Source organism: Giraffa tippelskirchi, chromosome 3 (genome assembly GCF_054371585.1).
Source record: "Giraffa tippelskirchi isolate mGirTip1 chromosome 3, T2T-mGirTip1v1.2.pri, whole genome shotgun sequence".
In the NCBI taxonomy this organism is placed as follows: Eukaryota; Metazoa; Chordata; class Mammalia; order Artiodactyla; family Giraffidae; genus Giraffa; species Giraffa tippelskirchi.
In genome coordinates, this window is record NC_137277.1 from 99760482 (window position 1) to 99779057 (window position 18576).

At 39.6% G+C, this 18576-nt stretch overlaps 1 protein-coding gene across 17 annotated transcripts in view; it reads left to right on the forward strand.

The window, feature by feature from the left end:
• Positions 1–18576, forward strand: part of CCDC148 (coiled-coil domain containing 148) — a 330637-nt gene that overhangs the window by 18819 nt on the left and 293242 nt on the right. Inside the window, exon 1 of one of the 17 annotated variants that reach the window (XM_081582921.1) lies at positions 7675–7840. The exons of the other annotated variants lie outside the window; for them this stretch is intronic. The gene's annotated coding sequence lies outside the window, so the exon portion shown is untranslated. Of the gene's footprint in view, positions 1–7674; positions 7841–18576 lie in introns of those variants that run through there. 17 annotated transcript variants of the gene reach the window in all.

Here is an 18576-nt window from a genome sequence, read left to right on the forward strand (position 1 = left end):
CTTCCTTCTCTGATATTATTATATCACTCCAGATTTCTTATATTTACTTTTCATGGATATATATTTTGCCATCCTTATACTTTTATCCTATGTTTGTCTATATTTTTAAAGTATATTTTGAGGTAGCATATAGTTGGTCTTTTTAAAATAAACTCTACCAGTTTGATAATCTCTGTCTTTTAATTGCAGTGTTTAGATCATTTACCTTTATTTTTATTTTTTGGCTGTGCCACACAGCATATGAGATCTTAGTTCCCCAACTGGGGACCAAATCCATGCTCTCTGCAGTGGAAGTGCAGAGTCTTAACCATTGGACCACCAGAGAAGTCCCCTAGGTCATTTATTTTAATATACTTATTAATATGATTGGGTTTAAGCCTACCGTCTTGCTATTTTCCTTTTGTTACAGCATCCATTTTTTTTTCCATTTTCTCTACTTTTTTTTCTTCTCTTTTGGATTGAGTAGCTTTTATTATTCTATTTTCATCTCTACCAAGAGATTATTGGTTTTATTTTTTAATAGTACCTCTAGGACTTATATTTAACTCATCCTAGTCTATCTTTAATAGTATTTTAGTAGTTTACCCATTATGCATAACCATTATCACACAATATTTTCATTTGCCACCTCCTATCATTTTTCATTGTTATAATTTCTTTTTTATCCACTTATGATATAAATACCACTACATATATTTTTCATCTGGTATCATTTTTTTCCACCTGGAGAACTTTATTTAACATTTCGTGTGGTGCAGGTCTCCTGGCAACAAGATTTTTTAGCTTTTATTTGTCTGAAAAATTCTTTGTTTTGCCTTTGTTGTTGAAAGCTGTTTCCGCTGAGTTTGTAGAATTCTACATTGACAGCCTTTAAAACTTTCTTTTAAATAATTTTATTTATTTGAGCACAAGCATGAGATGAAACGTGCTGGGTTTTCATTGCTGTGTAGGCTTTTCTCTAGTCGTGGTGAGTGAGGGCTACTCTCTAGTTGTGGTGTGTAGGCTTCCCGTTGTGGTGGCTTCTCTTGTTGTGGGGTATGGGCCCTAGGGCACTCAGGCTTCAGTAGTCATGGTACATGGCTCAGTAGCTGTGGCTCCCAGACTCTGGAGCACAGACTCAATAGTTGTGGCACATGGGCTTAGTTGCTCCTCAGCGTATAGGATCCTCCCAGATCAGGGACTGAACTCATGTCTCCTGCATTGGCAAGCAGACACTTTACCATTGAGCCACTAGGGAAGCCCCAACAACTTTTGTTTTTCATTTAGCACTGTACAGATCTTGTGTCATTTCCTCATGACTTGTAGTTCCTGACAAATAGTCTATGATCATTTTTATTTGTGTCTCTCCTCTTATGTTTGTATTTTCTTCTAAACCCTTGAGTCTATTTATAGAATTTATTAGAGGTTTTTTCAAGTTTTTTAGTACGAATCCTATCATCTCTATCATTTCTGTATCTGTTTCCATTTGTTGATTTTTATTCTGTTTATCAGTCAGTGTATTTCTGCTTCTTGGTATGTCTAGAGCTTTCTGAGCAGATAATGGACATTTAAATGTTACATTGTTGAACATCTTGATTTTTCTGTCTTAAAATTAGTGCTGGGTCTTGTTTGGTAGGCAGTTAAGACTCGTGGATCAGACCAAGGGTTGTCTTAAGCTTTGGTAGGATGAGTGCTGAGTAGCCTTCACTATAAACAAAAGTTAGTCTTGCTGCTGAGGTATAACCTCCTGGGGTCACTACTGAATGCCCAGGGTAATTAACAAAGACTTCTTACTCAAGTGGTAAGAAGTTGAACATCTCCCATCCCTCTGTGAACTCTAGTAACTGCTCATCTTACATCTTCCCATTCTAAGTTTGCTTAGATTTTGACTGTTTTCTCCTCTACACACACCTCTTAGAATTCAGCAAAGACTCAAGAAGAACCATATTCAGATTTACGGAGCTGACTTTCTGCATAGCTCCCTTCTTTTATGGAACTCTACTCCACAAGCTTCTGGATACCTTAGCTTCCCTGATGGCTGATCTCTGATTCTTCAAATTTACTAATGCTTGAGAACCATTCCTCCTTATTGCATGGTCTAGAATATACCTGCAGGCTGAAAGCCAGGGAAATCATGATGCTCATTCAGCTTGTTTCTCTTTTCTCAGCGATCATGAACACTGTTCTCGAATGTGTTTCTATGTTTTCACATGGGTTTCATAAATTTTGTGCGGTTTTCTAGTTGTTTCAGTGGAAGGGTAAGCTTGGTCTCTGATACTCCATCATGATCAGAAGCAGAAGTCTAATTTGTTATTCTTAATATTGCTATTCCTACCTTAATCCCTCAGAAAAACCTTTCAACAGTTTGTATTTTTGTATATGTATGTGGTTATGCATTGGATATCCTTGACTCCTTCTTTCTTAAAAGATTCTATTCCACTGAATTCTTTAATAAATTCTGGTCTGATTTTCTTCCTTCTTCTCTTGCCATTCCTTTTAATACTCATTTTCAGGTCCATCATCTTCTACCTGGATATTCTGAACTTAGAATTTTTTTTAAGGCTTAGTTTAGATCTCTTTTCCTTTTTATTTTTTCTTTCTAGAAAATCTCACCTATAACATTAAAGGTCACCAATAACCCTCAACTTTCTATTTCCAGCCTACATCTCTCTTACATACTCTAGACCCTCCTGCCTTCTTGGATATCTCTAAGGCAGCTCGAAGTCAAGTTAACAAAATTGTGATCTTCTCACCTGCCCAGACATCAGCCTCAAGACCTGACCATCTTCCAGTATTTTGTACTTCAGTGAATTATTTGTTGTTGTTGTTCTGTCACTCAGTCATGTCCGATTCTTTGTGACCCCATGGACTGCAGCATGCCAGGCTTCCCTGTCCTTCACCATCTACTGGAGCTTGCTCAAACTCATGTCCACCGAGTCAGTGGTGCCATCCAACCATCTCGTTCTCTGTTGTCCCCTTCTCCTCCTGCCTTCAATCTTTCCCAGCATCAGGGTCTTTTCTTATGAGGTAGCTCTTCACATCATGTGCTGAGTGTTGGAACTTCAGCTTCAGCATCAGTCCTTCCAATGAATATTCAGGGTTGATTTCCTTTAGGATTGACTGGTTTGATCTCCTTGCTGTCCAAGGGACTCTCAAGAGTCTTTTTCAACACCACAGTTCAAAAGCATCAATTCTTCAGTGTTCAGCCTTCTTTATGGTACAACTCTCACATCCATACATGGATACTGGAAAAACCATAGCTTTGACTAGATGGACCTTTGTTGGCAAAGTAATGTCTCTGCTTTTTAATATGCTGTCTAGGTTTGCCATAGCTTTTCTTCCAAGGAAAATTTCTTCTTGTGAATTATAGCTTCACCCTATTCACTTGTGTAGGCTTCCTTAGTGGCTGTGGTAAAGAACCCACCTGCCAATACAGGAGATGCAGGTTCAATCCCTGGGTCAGGAAGATCTCCTGGAGTAGGGCATGGCAACCCACTTCAGTATTCTTGCCTGGGAAATCCCATGAACAGAGGAGCCTGGTGGGCTACAGTCCACAGGGTTGCAAAAGAGTCAGATACAGCTTAATGTCTAAACAGCAATAACATCCACTTGTGCTGGTCAAAAACCCGAGAGAGACTTGGACAGTTTCCTGTCCCTTATTTCTCTGCCATCCCTAACTATGCCTTTCCGTGTATTTTCTCCATCAACAAGCCCTGAAAGTTTTACCTCATAAAAATTTTGGACTCCATCCATCACTATTGCCACTGAATTAGCCCAAGCTAAATATCACCTCTCATCTGACCTATTAAAACAGTCTCTTACCTGTCATCTATGTATGCCTATCTAATGATCTACCCCAATCTGTTCTCAACACCTCAGGTTAAAATAATCTTCCAAAATGCAGATCAAAGCATGCCACTGCTTTCTTGAATCTCCTCAGTGAATTCTCATTGATTTTAAGACAAAGGCTGTAATGCTAAACAAAGTCTAAAAGGCTCTACAAGTTTTGGCCCTTGCCTACCTCTCTTTTTCTGTCAGCACAATACCCTATGCTCTCTGGCCACATTGGCTTTCTTTCAGTTCTTGGGAGATGTCACCTTCCTTATTGCCATAAGATCTCAGCATTTGCAATTACCTCTGTTTGGAGTGTCTTTTCCCACGTTTGACTCATACCTTTCTCCAGTTGAATCCTAATTTATAGATTTCAGCTCATGTCACCTCTTCAAGACAGCCTTTCTCTCCCTTTAAACATGAACTTTGTGTATATTGGTATAAAACTAATAATGCCACAGCCACTTTATCCCCGGAGGAAATAAGCTTCATGTCTTCAACATTAGGTACTACGTAAATATTTGTTGAGTGAATGAATGAATGGGCCAGTGATTGTATTGCCTTTTTATTTTTATAGAATCATGAGCATGCTAGATCCAAAATAAATATTTATTGACCATCTTATAAGTGCCTAATATGCATCATTTCATGTATTCTGCATGATAGTTTATTTATAGCCTTTTAAAAATAAGTTCACGGACTTCCCTGGTAGTGCAGTGGCTAAGACTCTACACTCCCAATGCAGGGGGCCTGGGTTTGATCCCTGATCAGGGAACTAGATATGCCACAGGCCACAACTAAGAGTTTGCGTGCCTCAACTAGAGATCCCACATGACACAACTAAAAGATCCCACACACAGCAATGAAGATCCTATGTGCTGTGACTATAACCCAGCACAGCCAAACAAATAATTAAGTAACTTTTAAAAGTAAAGATTAGTTCATATGACATTGAAAATAATGGCAAAGGGAGTTCCTTGGTGGCATATTGGTTAGAACTCCAGGCTTTCACTGCTATGTCTTCTGGTTTGATCCCTGATTGGGAAACTGAGATCCTGCAAACTGCTTGTCATGGCCAAAAAGTAGCATAGAAGAATATAATTTTGTGTTAATGTTCATTATGAATGCAGATTCTTTTTTAAAAAATATGGTGAGAAGATTTACCTCCTAGAGCTGTTTGTCATTTTCTTTCTAGGGGAAAAGTGGCTTACTTTCAAAATATTTCAATCAGTTCTCAACCATACAGATTTCATGTTTTACAAAGAAAGTGTTCATATCCAGTTTCTTGAGAAGGAAATGGGCTTGTGGAGGTAGTTCTGCCCTTTTTCCCCTCTCACACAGTACTCCTGAGCACTGTGCCTTACTCTACCAGTGCATTTTCTTTCTTTTTTAAATTTATTTATTTTAATTGGAGGCTAATTACTTTACAATATTATAGTGGTTTTTGCCATACATTGACATGAATCAGCCATGGTTGTACATGTGTTCCTCATCCTGAACCTCCCTCCCCATCCCATCTCTCAGGGTCATCCCAGTGCACCAGCCCTGAGCATCCTGTCTCATGCATCGAACCTGGACTGGTGATCTGTTTCACATATGATAATATACATGATTCAATGCTATACTCTCAAATCATCCTACCCTCGCCTTCTCCCACAGAGTCCAAAAGTCTGTTCTTTACATCTGTGTCTCTTTTGCTGTCTCGCATATAGGGTCATTGTTACTATCTTTCTAAATTCCATATATATGTGTTAGTATACTGTATTGGTGTTTTTCTTTCTGACTTACTTCACTCTGTATAATAGGCTCCAGTTTCATCTACCTCATTAGAACTGATTCAAATGCATTCTTTTTAATAGCTGAGTAACATTCCATTGTGTATACATACCACAGCTTTCACCCATTCCAGTCCATCTTAGTTCACTGATTCCTAGAATGTCAATGTTCACTCTTGTCATCTCCTGTTTGACCACTTTCAACTTGCCCTGATTCATGGACCTAACATTCCAGGTTCCTATGCAATATTGCTCTTTACAGCATCAAATCTTGCTTCTATCACCAGTCCCATTCACAACTGGGTGTTGTTTTTGCTTTGGCTCCATTCCTTTTTGTATGCTGATGGACATCTAGGTTGCTTCCATGTTCTGGCTGTTGTAAACAGCGCTGCAATGAACACTGGGGTACATGTGTCTCTTTCAGTTCTGGTTTCCTCAGTGTGTATGCCCAGCAGTGGGATTGCTGGGTTGTATGGGAGTTCTATTTTCAGTTTTTTAAGCAATCTCCACAATGTTCTCCATATTCTGCCAGTACATTTTCATTGTCCAGCTGAGCTGTTGTTTATTATCTCATGTGTGCTGAATCCCATGTTTAGTGCTTTAGACTATCATGAATTTTCAAAATAAGTATTAGTAATAATGCAATTACCAGTCCTGTCTTACAAATTAAAAACTGATGCCCAGAGAAATTAAAAGAATTGCTCAAAACCTTAGTTACTAGTGCCAGATACAGGATTTATGAAGTTCCAAAAGTTGTATCCTCTCTGCTATAACTCTGAAGTCTACTGTGGGAAATTGAGAGTTAACTTCAAAATTGTCTGCATCTTGGACTTTATGGCATCAGATTCAGTTAAAGAATTGTGTTGTTTTTTTTAAAAAGGTTTCTTTAAACTTCTATGACTCATTCTTAATATAACCTTTCTACAGTAATTAAATTTTCATCGAGCTATTTCATGACTTTATTATTAGGCCTTGTGATTTTCAATTCTTTGGAAATCAATAGACTTATTTTGATACTTGCTTGTTTCCAAATATTAAAAGCTAAGTAATTTAAGCGTTTTCACTTAGTCAGTTAAAACATGATCTTGGTATTGATCAGCATATAACTCTATTGACCTTCCATAGAAAAACACAGCCCAAAGTGAAAACTAATTCTTCCTCTGGCTTAGTTTGGGTTATTATCTTCTCAAATTGTGAAAAACAACATACAGTATCAAGTTTATGTTCTGCTTCTATGTAACCCTGAAAAGTTTGAGTAAGAATTTTGTAACCCTTCTAAAAGTTAAAATGTTTTCTCTTAGCGTGCATCTTTTCATTTACTAACTCATTTGTTCATGTAGAAAGCAGTTATTGAGTGCTTCTTCCATGCCAGGTGTCATTCCAATTGTACACAAGACAAACAAAATGCTTGTCCCAAAGATTTTTCTATTCTAGTGGGGAGAAATGGACAACCAAACAATGAAATAGTGATAATTACTGGTGGGCAAATATACAGGGTGTTCTGATAAAGAGGGTTGGAGATGGTGGGGGCAGGGGCTTTAATTTGGGCAGAAAGATCACATAAGGTCTTTTGGTGGAGGTGACATTTGAATCAAGACCTCAACTGTAAGGAGTTGGTCATTTGAAGAGCTACAAGAACTACTTTCCAAACAGACACACCAGACATAGAGGAAGGAATGAAAGGTACCAGGACTAGAAAAGGGGTGCTGGAACATAGTGCGTAAATTGGGAAAAAGAGGCAGGGGTCAGATCTTGAGGGTTTCAAATAAAGTTATCATCAGTTTTTTCTGAAATAACATTATTGATATTATTACATTTGCCTTAGAATTAACTTTATCATCCTGGCACTCTTTGTTACATATGCCACAGAGAGGAATGTATATTATCACAAAATTTTAAGAATTTAAAGGTTCCTTAAAAGTTACCTAATCCACCTCCTTCATCTCAGAGATAATGCATTTTTAGCCCAGAAAAATAAAGTGGCTTATAGTAAGTAACTCAGAAAGACTGGTCAGGCTAGGATTTTAGTTCAAGCTTCAGTATTGTAGAGCCCAATGTTCTTTCCAGAAAACAGTTTTAAGAAAACATTAAGGGCGGGGCTAAGATGGCGGAGGAATAGGACGGGGAGACCACTCTCTCCTCCACAAATTTATCGAAAGAACATCTGAACGCTGACCAAACTTCACAAAACTACTTCTGAAGGCTGGCTGAGGACGTCAGGCTTCCACAAAAACTGCGCATTATCTTCAAAAGAGGTAGGAGAAATTATAAAAGATAAAAAGAGAGACAAAAGAGTTAGGGACGGAGACCTGTCCTGGGGAGGGAGTCATAAAAGAGGAGGAATTTCCAAGCACCAGGAAACCCTCTCACCTGCGGGTGTGGGGGAGGATTTTTTATCTCGGAGGGCAACGTAACTGGGAGGGAAAAAATAAATAAAATCCACAGATTACATGCCTAAAGCAACTCCCAGCAAAGAACCCCAGACGCTCGCATCATCCGCCACCAGCAAGTGGGGGCTGAACGGAGAGGAGCGGGCGGCATTGCCTAGGGTAAGGACCGGGCCCGAGTGCCCCGAGGGCAATCTGAGGGAGCTAACGTGAGATAGTAACCTAAACTGTGGGACAGCCAGAGAGAGAGAACTATCCCGCGAAAAGCCCAACTCTAAGGCACTGCCGGCCCGCTCACAGAACAAAGGACTGAGCGATACCAGAGGAGAGCTAGCCGGCTGCGGACCGCCCCATCCCCCGCCGGACACAGCGGGCAGGCGGGGCCCGCCAGAGCCGGAAAGGGGCAAACTCGGCTCCAGAGAGGGCACCCCCTACCAAACTGCAAACAGGCTCCCAGTTTCTAAGCAAAGACTGCCTGAGATCCCGGAGGGTCGACAGCCGCCGGGAGGGTCGCAGCCAGAGACCAGCTCCCCAGAACTGACACAAAGCACACCGGAGCCGGGCGCGCCCGTAAACCGAGGCGGGGACCAGGGAGGTGATAAGCCGCACCGCCCCAACAGGGGAGAGCGCCCTCGCCAAACTCCTGGTCGCCTGGCAGCTCCGACCGGGAACGGCACAAGCCGCGGGCGAAACCGAGTCTGCGCCTTTGTGGAGTAACCGGGAGCCTGAATCTGAGCGGCTTAGACCTGGGAAGTGCACGCAGCTCAGGGCCCGCTCCCCGGCCGAGTAACCTGAAGCCTGAGCAGGGTAGACGGGGAAAGCACACACGCCGTGAGCGGGGCGAACCTAGTGCGGCCGAGACACTGCGAGCTTACCACACACACGCCAGAATTGCAGTGTTCCTTCCTCCCCACAGCACGATTGAACAAGCGAACCTAAAGAGATCACCTCCACCGCCTTGTTGCAGGGCGGAAATTAGATACTGAAGAGATCTCCAAACAGAAGCCAAATAAACAGAGGGAAGCGCTTTGGAAGGGACAGGCCAACAGATTAAGATCCCTGTAGTTAATACTGACTGCATTGAAAAGGACCTATAGATCTTGAAAAGTATAAGCAGGAATAAGGATCTATCTAAAACTGAGCAGATCCCACACTGCTCACAACAGCTCCAGAGAAAGTCCGGGATATATATATTTTTTACTATTTTTTTTTTTTAATTAAAAAAAAATTTTTTTTCTCTTCTTTCCTTTTTCTTCAAGTCCTCTATTACACCTTTAACTTTCATTTTCATAACCCACTATTAACTTGCAAAAAAAAAAAAACCCTATTTTTGAAGCAAACTACATACATATATCTTATACCTTTTGTGTTTTCTTTTTTTTAATGTTTTTTTCCTGTTCTACATTTTTTTACTGTTTCTTTTTTTACTGTTTTACTGTTTTTTTTTCTTTTTACACTGTTTCCTTTTTTCTTTTTTTTTTTTTTTAGATTGTAAGTTTTATAAGAGTCTAACCTCTACTCTAGATTTTTAATCTTTGTTTTACATATTTGATATCAACTTTGTACATTTAAGAACCCAATCTTTAGGACCCATTTTTACTCAGGAGTGTGATCACTGGCCCGATCACTCTCTCCCCCTATTGATGCTCTTTCTTCTCCCTCAGGGAACCTCTATCTCCCACCCTCCTCCTTCTCTTCTCAACCCAATTCTGTGAATCTCTGAGGGTGTTCTGGGTACCGGAGAACACTTCAGGAACAGGATACTGCCCAGATCTCTCTCTCCCCTCTTAATTCCTCCCTTTCTACTCATGCTCACCTCTGTTACCTTCCTCCCCCCTCTCTATGTATCTCTGTGAATCACTCTGAGGGTTCCAAAATGTGGAAAGCACAGAGGGAAGTGCTTACTGGCTAGATTGCTCTCTCCACATTTGAATTCCCCTCTTCTCCTCCTGGTCACCTCAACCCACCCCCCCCACCTCATCTCTCCATGTAACGCAGTGAACCTTTCTGGGTATCCCTCACTGTGGAGAATCTTTTCACCATTAACCTAAAAGTTTTATTATTGAGGCTGTATGGAAGGAGAAGTCTTGAGGCTACTGCAAGAATAAGACTGAAAGCCAGGGGAAACATTAATTAATAAGAGACCATCCAATAGCCTCCATAAATTCACTGAAACCAAGCTCCACCCAAGAGACAATAAGTTCCAGAGCAAGACATACCACGCAAATTGTCCAGCAACGCAGGAACATAGACCTGAGCATCAATATACAGGCTGCCCAGAGGCACACCAAATCCATAGACATCTCAAAAATTAATACTGGTCACTCCATTGCACTCTAGAGACCAGAAATCCAGCTCCACCCACCAGAACACCGACACAAGCTCCCCCAACCAGGAAGCCTTGATAAGCCACCTGTCCAACCCCAACCGCAGTGAGGAACCTCCACAACAAAGAGGAACTTCATACTACCAGAATACAGAAGGGCCACGCCTAACACAGCAATCTAAACAAGATGAAAAGACAGAGAAATACTCAGCAAGTAAAGGAAAATGAGAAATGCCCACAAAGCCAAACAAAAGAGGAGGAGATAGGGAATCTATCTGAAAAATAATTTAGAATAAGGATAATAAAAATGATCCAAAATCTTGAAAGCAAAATGGAGTTACAGATAAGTAGCCTGGAGACAAAGATTGAGAAGATGCAAGAATTGTTTATCAAGGACTTAGAAGAAATAAAAAGGAATCAATATAGAATGAATAATGAAATAAAGGAGATAAAAGACACTCTGGAGGGAACCAACAGTAGAATAACGGAGGCAGAAGATAGGATAAGTGAGGTAGAAGATAGAATGATGGAAATAAACGAAGCAGAGAGGAAAAAAGAAAAAAGAATCAAAAGAAATGAGGAAAACCTCCGGGACCTCTGGGACAATATGAAACGCCCCAACATTCGAATCATAGGAGTCCCAGAAGAAGAAGATAAAAGGAAAGGCCATGAAAAAATACTCGAGGAGATAATAGTTGAGAATTTCCCTAAATTGAGGAAAGAAATAGTCACAGAAGTCCAAGAAACCCAGAGAGTTCCAAACAGGATAAACCCAAGGCGAAACACCCCAAGACACATATTAATCAAATTAACAAAGATCAAACACAAAGAACAAATATTAAAAGCAGCAAGGGAAAAACAACAAATAACACACAAGGGGATCCCCATAAGGATAACAGCTGATCTTTCAATAGAAACCCTTCAGGCTAGAAGGAAATGGCAGGACATACTTAAAGTAATGAAAGAGAATAATCTACAACCCAGATTACTGTACCCAGCAAGGATCTCATTCAGATATGAAGGAGAATTCAAAAGCTTTACAGACAAGCAAGAGCTGAGGGAATTCAGCACCACCAAACCAGCTCTCCAGCAAATGCTAAAGGATCTTCTCTAAACAGGAAACACAGAAAGGATGTTTCAACACGAACTCAAAACAACAAAGTAAATGGCAACGGGATCATACTTATCAATAATTACCTTAAATGTAAATGGGTTGAATGCCCCAACCAAAAGACAAAGGGTTGCTGAATGGATACAAAAACAAGACCCCAATATATGCTGTCTACAAGAGACCCACCTCAAAACTAGAGACACACACAGGCTGAAAGTGAAAGGATGGAAAAACATATTCCATGCAAACGGAGACCAAAAGAAAGCAGGAGTCGCAATACTCATTTCAGATAAAATAGACTTTAAAATAAAGGATGTGAAAAGGGACAAAGAAGGACACTACATAAAGATCAAAGGATCAATTCAAGAAGAAGACGTAACAATCATAAATATATATGCACCCAACATAGGAGCACCACAATATATAAGGCAAATACTAACAAGTATGAAAGGGGAAATTAACAATAACACAATAATAGTGGGAGACTTTAATACTCCACTCACGCATATGGATAGATCAACTAAACAGAAAATTAACAAGGAAACACAAACTTTAAATGATACAATAGACAAATTAGATTTAATTGATATTTACAGGAGTTTCCACCCCAAAACAATCAATTTTACCTTTTTCTCAAGTGCACATGGAACTTTCTCCAGGATAGACCACATCCTGGGCCATAAATCTAGCCTTGGTAAATTCAAGAAAGTTGAAATCGTCCCAGCCATCTTCTCTGACCACAGTGCAGTAAGATTAGACCTCAATTACAGGAAAAAAACTATTAAAAGTTCCAACATATGGAGGCTAAACAACACGCTTCTGAATAACCAACAAATCGCAGAAGAAATCAAAAAAGAAATAAAATTATGCATAGAAACGAATGAAAATGAAAACACAACAACCCAAAACCTATGGGACACTGTAAAAGCAATACTAAGGGGAAGGTTCATAGCAATACAGGCGTACCTCAAGAAACAAGAAAAAAATCAAGTAAATCAACTAACTCTACACCTAAAGCAACTAGAGAAGGAAGAAATGAAAAACCCCAGGGTCAGTAGAAGGAAAGAAATCTTAAAAATTAGGGCAGAAATAAATGCAAAAGAAACAAAAGAGACCATAGCAAAAATCAACAAAACTAAAAGCTGGTTTTTCGAGAAGATAAACAAAATTGATAAGCCATTAGCCAGACTCATCAAGAAACAAAGGGAGAAGAATCAGATCAACAAAATTAGAAATGAAAATGGAGAGATCACAACAGACTCCACAGAAATACAAAGGATCATAAGAGACTACTACCAACAGCTATATGCCAATAAAATGGACAACTTGGAAGAAATGGACAAATTCTTAGAAAAGTATAACTTTCCAAAACTGAACCATGAAGAAATAGAAGATCTTAACAGATCCATCACAAGCACAGAAATCGAAACTGTAATCAGAAATCTTCCAGCAAACAAAAGCCCAGGACCAGACGGCTTCACAGCGGAATTCTACCAAAAATTTAGAGAAGAGCTAACACCTATCCTACTCAAACTCTTCCAGAAAATTGCAGAAGATGGTAAACTTCCAAACTCATTCTATGAGGCCACCATCACCCTAATTCCAAAACCAGACAAAGATGTCACAAAAAAGGAAAACTACAGGCCAATATCACTGATGAACATAGATGCAAAAATCCTTAATAAAATTCTAGCAAACAGAATCCAACATCTTATTAAAAAGATCATACATCATGACCAAGTGGGCTTTATCCCAGGAATGCAAGGTTTTTTTAACATCCGCAAATCAATCAATGTAATACACCACATTAACAAATTGAAAGAAAAAAACCATATGGTTATCTCAATAGATGCAGAAAAAGCCTTTGACAAAATTCAGCATCCATTTATGATTAAAACCCTCCAGAAAGCAGGAATAGAAGGAACATATCTCAACATAATAAAAGCTATATATGACAAACCCACAGCAAACATTATCCTCAATGGTGAAAAATTGAAAGCATTTCCCCTAAAGTCAGGAACAAGGCAAGGATGCCCACTTTCACCACTACTATTCAACATAGTTTTGGAAGTTTTGGCCACAGCAATCAGAGCTGAAAAAGAAATAAAAGGAATACAGATAGGAAAAGAAGAAGTAAAACTCTCACTGTTTGCAGATGACATGATCCTCTATATAGAAAACCCTAAAGACTCTACTAGAAAATTACTAGAGTTGATCAATGAATATAGTAAAGTTGCAGGATATAAAATTAACACACAGAAATCCCTTGCATTCCTATACTCCAATATTGAGAAAACAGAAAGAGAAATTAAGGAAACAATACCATTCACCATTGCATCAAAAAGAATAAAATACTTAGGAATATATCTACCTAAAGAAACAAAAGACTTATATATAGAAAACTATAAAACACTGATGAAAGAAATCAAAGAGGACACAAGCAGATGGAGAAATATACCGTGTTCATGGATTGGAAGAATTAATATAGTGAAAATGAGTATACTACCCAAAGCAATCTATAGATTCAATGCAATCCCTATCAAGCTACCAATGGTATTTTTCACAGAACTAGAACAAATCATCTCACAATTTGTATGGAAATATAAGAAACCTCGAATAGCCAAAGCAATCTTGAGGAAGAAGAATGGAACTGGAGGAATCAACCTGCCTGACTTCAGGCTCTACTACAAAGCCACAGTCATCAAGACAGTATGGTACTGGCACAAAGATAGAAATATAGATCAATGGAACAAAATAGAAAGCCCAGAGATAAACCCACGCACCTATGGACACCTTATCTTCGACAAAGGAGGCAAGAATATACAATGGAGAAAAGACAATCTCTTTAACAAGTGGTGCTGGGAAAACTGGTCAACCACTTGTAAAAGAATGAAACTAGAACACTTCCTAACACCGTACACAAAAATAAACTCAAAATGGATTAAAGATCTAAACGTAAGACCAGAAACAATAAAACTCCTAGAGGAAAACGTAGGCAAAACACTCTCCGACATAAATCACAGCAGGATCCTCCATGACCCACCTCCCAGAATATTGGAAATAAAAGCAAAAATAAACAAACGTGACCTAATTAAAATTAAAAGCTTTTGCACAACAAAGGAAACTATAAACAAGGTGAAAAGACAGCCTTCAGAATGGGAGAAAATAATAGCAAATGAAGCAACAGACAAACAATTAATATCAAAAATATACAAGCAACTTCTGCAGCTGAATTCCCGAAAAATAAACGACCCAATCAAAAAATGGACCAAAGAACTAAACAGACATTTCTCCAAAGAAGACATACAGATGGCTAACAAACACATGAAAAGATGCTCAACATCACTCATTATTAGAGAAATGCAAATCAAAACCACAATGAGGTATCATTTCACACCAGTCAGAATGGCTGCTATCCAAAAGTCTACAAGCAATAAATGCTGGAGAGGGTATGGAGAAAAGGGAACCCTCTTCCATTTTGGTGGGAATGCAAACTAGTACAGCCACTATGGAGAACAGTGTGGAGATTCCTTAAAAAACTGGGACTAGAACTGCCATATGACCCAGCAATCCCACTGCTGGGCATATACACCGAGGAAACCAGAATTGAAAGAGACGCGTGTACCCCAATGTTCATCGCAGCACTGTTTACAATAGCCGGGACATGGAAGCAACCTAGATGTCCATCAGCAGACGAATGGATAAGGAAGCTGTGGTACATATACACAATGGAATATTACTCAGCCATTAAAAAAAATACATTTGAATCAGTTCTACTGAGATGGATGAAACTGGAGCCCATTATACAGAGTGAAGTAAGCCAGAAAGAAAAACAACAATACAGTATACTAATGCATATATATGGAATTTGAAAGATGGTAACGATAACCCTATATGCGAGACAGAATAAGAGACACAGATGCATGGAACAATTTTATGGACTCTGAGGGAGAAGGTGAGGGTGGGACGTTCTGGGAGAATAGCATTGAAACATGTATATTATCATATGTGAAACAGAACATCATTCCATTTTCGATGCATGTGACAAGGGCTCAGGGCCGGGGCAATGGGATGATCCAGAAGGATGGGATGGGGAGGGAGGTGGGTGGGGGGTCCAGGAAGGGGAACACATGTAAACCCATGGCTGATTCATGTCAATGTATGGCAAAAACTATTACAATATTGTAAAGTAATTAGCCCCAAACTAAAATAAATAAATTTATAAAAAAAAGAAAACATTAATTTTTAAAAAAAATTTATGGCATTTGTGTGGCTCTCCTGTTTTCTATTAAAGCTTTTAAAAATAAGTTACCATAATTTATTACTACCAGTATTTAGGTACAGGTAATTGATTTAAATTTGGATTGTGTGTATATATATATATATCTTTAATCATTGGCCAAATTCTTTTAACTATAAAAGCCGGATAATATAGATGTTAACTTAGTGTCTTTTCATTTTACTTTCATTGTACCATCTGAACAGGTTCTTAACCTGGTGTTCTTACACTCCAAGGGGTCTACAAATAGGCTTTGAGTTTCTTTCAGCTAACCCTCTGAAAGGTGCACAACACTTTACATGCTTGTGAATATCATTTCAGGTCCTTCAGGAAATAGACATCAAGACAGTATCAGACAAGCTCAACTATGAGGAAACTCCTCTGGAAGATAAAGGAGAGGGAGCAGGAATAGGTAGCAATGAGACCACAGTGCAGGTCTGACACCTGTGAAGGGAGAACAAGAAGGCAGGATTGGGTAGAAAGCCTCAAACTGTAGTACAGTTTCAAGAAAGGCTCAGCCAGGCTGATGAGAATTCCCTAAGGACAAGTTGCTTGTTGGAAGCATCCTAGGTCAGGCAGAAAGGCACTGGCACTAGTTTGCCTGCCATTCTCAGTTATTGGTTCCACGCCACCTCAGGGGAAGTGAGATTTTGTTGTGAATACTGTCATAGATCCAGGGGTGCAGTAGATGGGGCTGTCCAAAACTCTTCTTCTGGCAGGAGTCCTCTGGAAGGAGATATGAGCAGTGCACTTACAGGGCCATCACGCTATACTTATGTGCATTCCTCTAGGAAAAGTAGCTGTGACTTTTGTCTTATTTGCAACATGTTTGGATGTTCAGGACCATTGACAGTTCTGACACAGAAGTGGTTATGTTGTAGCCCTCAGAAACCAAAGTATTAATACCAGTTTTCCTGCCAGAGGTCAATATATAAGAGTCATTCACCAAACTATTGAAGATTGTGCCATTGTTTCCATTATTTCTTCATGAGTAGCAGAGACAGGTGTATTTTTCATATTTATATGTATCACAGTGAAAGCAAGCAGTGTCAGAATGCTGATGACAGGGATACATGATAGATGTGTATGTACTTATTTTTCCTTGTGCTATGTGCTAAGCCACTTCAGTCACGTCCGACTCTGCAACCCTATAGACCGTAGCCTGCCAGGTTCCTCTGTCCATGGGATTCTCCAGGCAAGAATACTGGAATGGGTTGCCATTTCCTACTCCAGGGGATCTTCCCAACCCAGGGATCGAACCCACATCACCTGTGTCTCCAGCATTGCAAGCGGATTCTTTACTCGCTGAGCCATTGGGGAAGCCATTATTTTTCCTCAGGAAGCACTAAAAATTCAGAGCATGGATGGTGGAGACAGAATTCCTGGGTTCATACAGTGATTCTGCCACTGATTAGATGCTTGACCATAAGTAAATTGTTTTACCTCTCTGTGCCTTAAATTTTTCATTTCTAACATGGACAGAATAATAATAGTGCCTGAATCCTTGGATTGTGGGGAGGATTCAGTGAGATGACCTCCAGAAAGTTCCTCACACAGTATCTGACACATAATATCCCTGTGGTGACAGGCTCTTGCTGGCTGAGCACTGTAGCCATTGAAAATGTAAAAGTTGTGCATGAATGATGGGAAGGACCCTTTGAAGGGTCAGCTGTTCTAACACATTTGAAAATTATTCAGTGAAAAAGAAGTGTCTCTGGGTTGGTAATATTTGACGAGATATTGATGTTTTCTGTTGTGCTTGTTTGTTTTTTTAATTGAAAAAAAATGACTTTGCATTATAGCTAAATTTTATCTCCAATTCTTTGACACATCTACTTTTTAAAAATTTTATTACTGAAGTACAGTTGAACACATCCGGGGCTTCCCTGGTGGCTCAGATGGTAAAAAATCTGCCTGCAATGCAGGAAACCAAGGTTCGATCCCTGGACCAGGAAGATGTCCTGGAGAAGGGAATGGTTACCCATTCCAGTATTCTTGCCTGGTGAATCCCATGGTCAGAGGAGCCTGGTGGGCTGTAGTCCACGGGGTCACAAAGATTTGGACATGACTTAGCTACTAACACTAACTGAACACATCTGTTTTTTTAAAGCAAATTAGAACTATAAAGGTGATTTTGCATGGAAGTGATAGTTCTATAGAATAATATTATTATTGCTGTTATTACACAAATGTTTTAAAAGATTTTACACTTGCTCAGTAGAGCTTGACCACTCTTGAATTACTTTCTGTTTGGATGATGCTGCCTTTCCTCATCTAATAACTTCTTTAATTCCTCTCAGTCTATTTTTTCTGTCATTCTTTAATTCCCTGTCTCCTCAGTATACCACTTTTCATTATTTCTGGTCTAAATATTTTCAGTAAAGCAGATATGATAAAGGGTTAAATGAGCATTTAAAAATTTAAATAAACATCACAAATTATTTCAGATCAGTTCAGTTGCTCAGTCGTGTCCGACTCTTTGCGACCCCATGAATTGCAGCACGCCAGGCCTCTCTGTCCATCACCAACTCCCAGAGTCTACCCAAACCCATGTCCATCGAGTCAGTGATGCCATCCAACCATCTCATCCTCTGTCGTCCCCTTCTCCTCTTGCCCCCAATCCTACCCAGCATTAGGGTCTTTTCCAATGAGTCAACTCTTCACGTGAGGTGGCCAAAGTATTGGAGTTTCAGCTTCAACATCAGTCCTTCCAATGAACACCCAGGATTGATCTCCTTTAGGATGGATTGATTGGATCTCCTTGCTGTCCAAGGGACTCTCAAGAGTCTTCTCTAACACCACAGTTCAAAAGAATCAATTCTTTGGCTTTCAGCTTTCTTCACCGTCCAACTCTCACATCCATACATGACCACTGGAAAAACCATAGC